Here is a 7,114-nt window from a genome sequence, read left to right on the forward strand (position 1 = left end):
AGACTTATTTGTCATGTTCAGATTCACCCTTAAAACATGAGCAAAGTCTTTGCTTTTCTATTTCCCCCCCTCCTACCGCAACCCAGTTAATTTGAAAGCATCGATGCACCTCTGCTTCATTTACAATGACTGGTGTTTTTTCCTTAGCGCTGTGGTTGAAAATCTGCTTACTTAGCTGCCCTCTCGTAAGTTTTTTTTTTAACCTTCCTGGGTTTTGCTTTTTGTGATGCTAAAAGCAATTTTGAAAGCAGCTATCTTGTACACAGTAGACCATGCCCTTCGCCAAGAGTAGTAACCTTTTTTTCTTTTTAGGTGCACTAGATTAAGCTGCTTAGCTGGTTGTTAGTTAGTCCAGTCAGTGAAGGAAGAGGAAAAAAAAGCAATGCATCAATATTGTGCTCTCAAATGTAGATCCTGAGAAAGCTTGTTACTTTGTATGGCTTGTCTGGGGGTTGGAGGGGAGCAGAGTGGGGAAGAAAGATTTCTGTAAAACTTTGTTTTTGTAAACTTTTTTGTTCCATTTGAAATAAACGGCCCAAAGCACTTTAAAAACGACAATAGAGTCATTCAGACGGAAACACACCCTTCGGACCAACTCATCTGTGCTGACCAGACGTCCCAAGAGGTTTATAAAATCATGACGGGCATGGATAGGGTGAGTAGTCAGCGTCTTTTTTCTGAGGGTGGGGAAGTCCTGAACAAGAGGGTGTGGGTTTAAGGTGAGAGTGGGAAGATTTAAAGGGAACCTGAGGGCTAACCTTTTCACACGGAGGCTGGTGTGTGTGTGGAATGAGCTGCCCAGTGGAAGTGGTGGAGGTTAGTACAATTGCAGCATTTAAAAGGCATCTGGATGGGTATGTGAATAGGAAGGGTTTGCAGGGATACGGGCCAAATGCTGGCGCATGAGTCTAGGTAACAGAGAAGCTAAGTGTGTAAGGTCAGTGCCTGAGGAGGTGGGGTGGCAGGTAGTTGAGGGGCAAACTCATAGAAAGATGAAAGCACCAGGAGAGTGGGGTAGGGTAGAGCAGGTGGGTGGTTGAAGGGAATGTACTACAAGAGCAGGTCAGAGGCTGGGAATACTCCGGCGAGTAACTCACCTCCTTACTCCCCAGAGCCTGTCCACCACCTCCAAGGCACAAGTCAGGAGTGTGATGGAATACCTGCATGCAAAAATACGCAAGCAACTTGACACCATCCAGGACAAAGCAGCCCGCTTGTTGGCACCGCATTCACAAACATCCACTCCCTCCACCACCAACATTCAGTAGCAGTAGCGTGTGCTATCCTTTTAGGATACACTAAAGAAATTCGCCAAATATTCTCAGATATCCCCTTCAAAACCCATAACGATTCCTATCCAGAAGAGCCAGGGCAGTAGATACATGGGAACACCACCAGCTGCAAGTTCCCCTCCAAACCACTCACCATCCTGACTTGGAAATATACCGCCGTTCCATTACATCACTGGGTCAAAATCCTGAAAGCCCCCTCGAACGGCACTGTGGATCTACCCACTGCATATGGACTTCTACGGTTCAAGAAAGCAGCTCACCATCTCAAGGGCAACTAGGGAGGAGCAGTAAACGCTGGGCCAACCAGCAACACCCTCATCTCCTGAATGAAGTTACAAAAAGCTAGATCCAAGAAGCAGTTTATATGCAACATTTTAAAGGCGACAGCATTGGAAAATTGGAGATATCAAGGGAGAAAACTCCAAAATTTAGACCGTAGAAAGCTGAAGCTATAGTAACAATTGGTGGGGGGGAGGGGTAAATAAAATTCCAAGAGGGCAGAGATTTCAGAGTTAATGAGCTGGAGGAAGTTAGATGGAGATAAGGAAAGGCAAGGTCACTTGGATTTGAAAACTAGGTCAAGAATTTTAAAATCAGTGCACCATCAGAACGAGAAGCAGTGTAGGTCAACAAGCTCAGACTCATTGTCAGCAGGATTTTGAGCCAACCTAAGTTCCTTTCACTCCTGCAAAGAGTGCCCGGACATTTTATAAAATGTATCTCTGATTTTGGTTTGAGATGTTTACAAAACCTAACTTTATGTCAGTACTTGCTCAGTCATTTTTCCTTCCTGGTCTGACAGTACGTTCAGCCCGCGTGCAATGACGGCCCGTCTCTTAGCAACGCCAGCTTAAAACTAGATCTGGATTCTTAAAAATCCTTCTCAGCTGGAATCCAACAGTATGTTTCAACATTGCATTTAATTGTTACTGTTAGTCTGAAGTCACGTCTGCACGTTGGCTAGGTGCAGGTGAAGAGGAGACTTTGGGAGTTGAGGGGGAGATTAGTTTGTGGGTGTCAGGGAAAACACCTGATTCTGTGAGAACTACTCATTTAGAAGATAGCACATCATGCTTATGGATGAAGGCTTCATTTCAACGTGATTCAACATCCCGAGTCAGCAACCTTGCTCATTAGTGTTGGAATGACTGAGTGGTTATAACATAGTTTGAGACCGTTCAGCCCATTGCATACATGTCAGAGACAAAAACAATCTGCAGATGCTGGAATCCAAAGTAGACAGGCAGGAGGCTGGGCGAACACAGCAAGCCAGGCAGCATCAGGAGGTGGAGAGGTCAACGTGTTGGGTGTCACCCTTCTTCAGGACTGGGTGTGGGTGCGGGGGGGAGCTGCAGATAAAAGGGGTGGGGGCAAGGGTGGTGAGGTGGGGATAGGTGAAGACATCTGTAACAGTAATTCTGCTTGTCTCATCTCCCCCCTTTCACCAGCCACTCTGCAAATTGGATTCTCTTCAGATAGATTCACAGAGCTGTACAGCACAGAAAGAGACCCTTTGGTCCAACTTGTCCATGTCGACCAGATATCCTAGTCTAATTTAGTCCCATTTGCCAGCACTTGGCCCATATCCTTTAAAACATGGCGACACATCAGGGAGGGGGAGAGTTACCTGGATGCTGTGTTTCAGCAGACAGTCACACCCCTTAGACTAACTAACTCGAATTCAGTCAGTGGTCAGGGACAGGAGGGTGTAGCTGTGAATGAGGCAGGTAAAGGGATCCAGGAGGTAGAATTAAAGGAGCCTCAGCCCCTGTCCTTGTCCAACAGGTTCAAGAGTTTTGCTCCCTCTGTGGACAGGAATGGGGACTGCAGGGAGGATGTGCTGACTGACCGCAGCATCGTGGTGCAGGGAGCCCTTCAAGTTGGGGGGAGAGAAGAGAAATGTTGTTGTAATTGGGATTAGTAGCGTTAGAGGCAATGACACTGCTCTCTGTGACCAGGATCGAGAGTCCCGAAGGGTGTGTTACCTGCCTGGTGCTCGGGTTCAGGATATCTCATCTGGGCCTCAGAGGAATTTGGAGTAGGAGGGTAAAGATGCAGTGGTCATGGTACACATAGGTACCAACAACATGGGTAAAACTAGGGCAGAGGTTCTGCTAAGGGACTGTGAACAGAGAGGAGCCAAATTAAAAATCAGAACCCAAATTAAAAATCAGAACCCAAAAGGGAATAATCTCTGAATTACTACCTGAGCCACGAGCTAATTGGAACAGGATCAATAAGATTAAGCAGGTAATTACGAGGCTTAAGGATTGGTGTGGGAGAAATTCATGGTTTGAATTCATGGGACATTGGCACTAGAAGTGGGTACAAAGGGACCTGTTCCGATGGGACGGTCTTCATCTGAACCACACTGGGACCAGAGTCCTCATGGTAGACAGGGCTTTAAACTAAATAGGAGCAGGGAGGGTTCAGTTATAGGGGATATCAGAAAACCGAATTAAAGGAGGAGGTAAGGGTGCAGAACTCAGGAGTGGTTAATAAAATCTCCAGCACAAACACAAATAGGACAGATTGTGTGGAAAGGGTTAGCAATCAAACTTCAAGCACACTGAACAAACGAATGACAATGAGAAGAGGGATGGTTAATGCAGGACTGAAGTTGTTATCTCTGAATGCACACAGTATAAGGAATAAGGTAACTGAGCTAGTGGAGCAGATTGAACTTGGCAGGTATGACATGGTGGGCATCACGGAGACATGGCTGCAAGGGGATCAGGATTGGGAGCTGAATATTCAAGGATATACATCCTATCGAAAATATAGGCAGGTGGGCCGAGGGAATGGGGTTGCCTTATTAGTAAGAAATGAAATTAAATCAATAGTAAGAAACTAAATAGGGTCAGATGATGTAGAATCTTTGTGGGTAGAATTGAGGGACCGCAAACGTGAAAAAAATCATAGTTGGAGTTATGTACAGGCCTCCACACAGTAATCGGGAGGATGAGTGCAAGATACACCAGGAGATAAAAAAGATGTGTAGGAAAGGCAAAGTTACAGTGATCATAGGGGATTTCAATATGCAGATGGACTGAGAAAATCAGGTCGGTAGTGGATTGTGAGGAAAAGAATTTGTGAAATGTCTATGCAATGACTTTTTGGAGCAGCTTGTGGTGGAACCCACTAGGGAACAAGCCATACTGGGTTTAGTGTTGTACAATGAGACAGACTTGATAAGGGAGTGTAAGGTGAAGGAACCGTTAGGAGGCAGTGATTATAATGTGATTGAATTTACTCTGCAATTTGTGAGGGAGAAGATAGAATCAGAGGTAACGGTGTTACAGCTGAATAAAGGTAATCACAGAGGCATGAGGGAGGAGCTGGGTATAATAGACTGGGAGAGGAGCTGAGCAAGAAGGACCGTGGAACAGCAATGGCAGGAGTTTCTGGGAGTAATTCAGGAGACACAGCAGAGATGCATCCCAAGGAAAAAGCAGCATGATACAGGGAAGATGAGGCAACTATGGCTGACTGGAGAAGTCAAGGATAGAATAAAAGGAAAAAAGAAAGCATATAATGTGGTGAAGGGGAGTGGGAAACCAGAGGATTGGGAAGCTTACAAAGACTAACAGAGGGCAACAAGGAAAGAAATAAGGAGGGAGAAGATTAAATATGAGGGTAAGCTAGCCAGTAATATAAAGGAAGATTGTAAGAGTTTCTTTAGGTATATAAAGGACAAAAGAGAGACAAAGGTGGACATTGGGCCATTGGAAAATAACGCTGGAGAGATAGTGTTGGGTAACAAGGAAATGGCTGAGGAACTGAATAATTACTTTGTATCAGTCTTCACAGAAGACACAAGTAATATCCCAAAAATTCAAGAGAGTGAGGGGGCAGAGCTGAGTATGGTGGCCATCGCCAAGGAGAAGGTGCCAGAAAAACTGAATGGCCTGAAGGTGGATGAATCTCCTGGAGCAGATGGATGATACCTCAGAGTTCTAAGGGAGATAGCTGAAGAGATAGTGGGGGCAGCAGTAATCTTTCAGGAAGGGGCCCAGAGCACTGGAAAATCACTGACATGACACCCATGTTTAAAAAAGGGGGCAAGGCAAAAGATGGAAAATGACAGACTGATTAGCCTAACCTCAGTCATGGGTAAGATTTTGAGTCCATTGTGAAAGGTGGGATTTCTGAATACTCGGAAGTGTATGGTAAAATATTCAGCATGGTTTCATTAAGGGGAGGTCATGCCTGACAAATCGGCTAGAATTCTTTGAGGAAGTAACAAGCAGGTTAGATCAAGGAGAGCCAATGGTTGGTATCCATCTGGACTTCAAGAAGGCCTTTGATAAGATTCCGCAGAGGAGGCTACTGAGTAAGATAAGGGCCCATGGTGTCAGAGGCAAGGTGCTAGCATGGATAGAGGATTGGCTGTCCGGCAGGAAGCAGAGGGTGGGGATAGAAGGGTCCTTCTCAGGATGGCAGTCGGTGACAAGTGGAGTTCCACAAGGCTCAGTGTTGAGACCGCAACATTTCACTTTATACATTAATGACCTAGATGAAGGAACTGAGGGCATTCTGGCTAAGTTTGCAGATGATACAAAGGCAGGTAAAGGGACAGGTAGCATTGAGGAGGCAGGAAGGCTACAGAAGGATTTGGACGGTTTAAGAGAATGGGCAAAGAGCTGACAGATGGAGTACAGTGTGGGAAAGTGTGAGGTCATGCACTTTGGGAGGAAACATAGAGGCATGGACTACTTTCCAAATGGGGAGAAAATTCTGAAGTCTGAAGTGCAAGGAGACTTGGGAGTTCTAGTCCAGGATTCTCTCGAGGTAAAATTACAGGTTGAGTCAGTCGTTAGGAAGGCAATTGCAATGATGGCATTTATTGTGAGAGGACGTGAATAAAAAGCAAGGATGTACTTCTGAGGCTTTATAAGGCTCTGGTCAGACCACATTTGGAATATTGTGCACAGTTTTGGGCCCCATATTTCAGGAAGGATGTACTGGCCCTGGACCGTGTTCAGAGGAGGGTCACTAGAATGATCCCAGGAATGGAAAGCTTAACATATGAGGAAGGTTTGAGGACTCTGGGTCTATACTCAATGGAGTTTAGAAGGAGGAGAGGGGATCTAATTGAAACATACAGAATGCCCTGGACAGAGAGGATGTTGGGAAGGTGTTTCCATTGGTAGGAGAGACTAGGACCCGAGGGTACAGCCTTAGAGTAAAGGGGGGACTTTTTGGAATGGAGATAAGGAGAAACCTCTTCAGCCAGAGAATGGTGAATCTATGGAATTCACTGCCACAGCAGGCTGTGGAGGCCAGGTCATTGAGTATATTTAAGACTGAGATAGATAGGATCTTGAGTATCATGGGGATCAAGGGTTATGGGGTGAAAGCGGGAGAATGAGGTTGAGAAACGTATCAGCCATGATTGAATGGCGGGGCAGACACAATGGGCTGAATGGCCTAATTTCTGCCCTTGGGTCTTGTGGTCTTTTAAACCCTTCCTGTTCATCTGTTCAAACCGAGCTAACTACCCAATTCCCTTTTCCAACCTGCACTTGAATATGTCTGTACCCCATTCTCAGGGGGGATGCATTCCAAATCCAGTCCAACCGCTGCGTGAAACCGTCTCCCCTCGGGTCGTCTTTGTCATTCACCTTGAGTCAGTTTCAGCTGGTTCTTGCCCTTTCCTCCAGAGCAAACCGTTCCCCCCTCATGCATACAGAACCGTTCGATGTTAAGGTCCATCTGTGTTTCCAAATAGACTCTGCTTTCAAATCGAGTGTTGACAAGGGGTGTGTGTGTATGTGTGCAAGTTCATTCTCTAAACTCTCCTGAAAACTGCAAGAACCAAC

Source organism: Chiloscyllium plagiosum, unplaced genomic scaffold (genome assembly GCF_037043375.1).
Source record: "Chiloscyllium plagiosum isolate Xiang-an unplaced genomic scaffold, Cpla_swu_hap1 HiC_scaffold_7, whole genome shotgun sequence".
Classification (NCBI taxonomy): Eukaryota; Metazoa; Chordata; class Chondrichthyes; order Orectolobiformes; family Hemiscylliidae; genus Chiloscyllium; species Chiloscyllium plagiosum.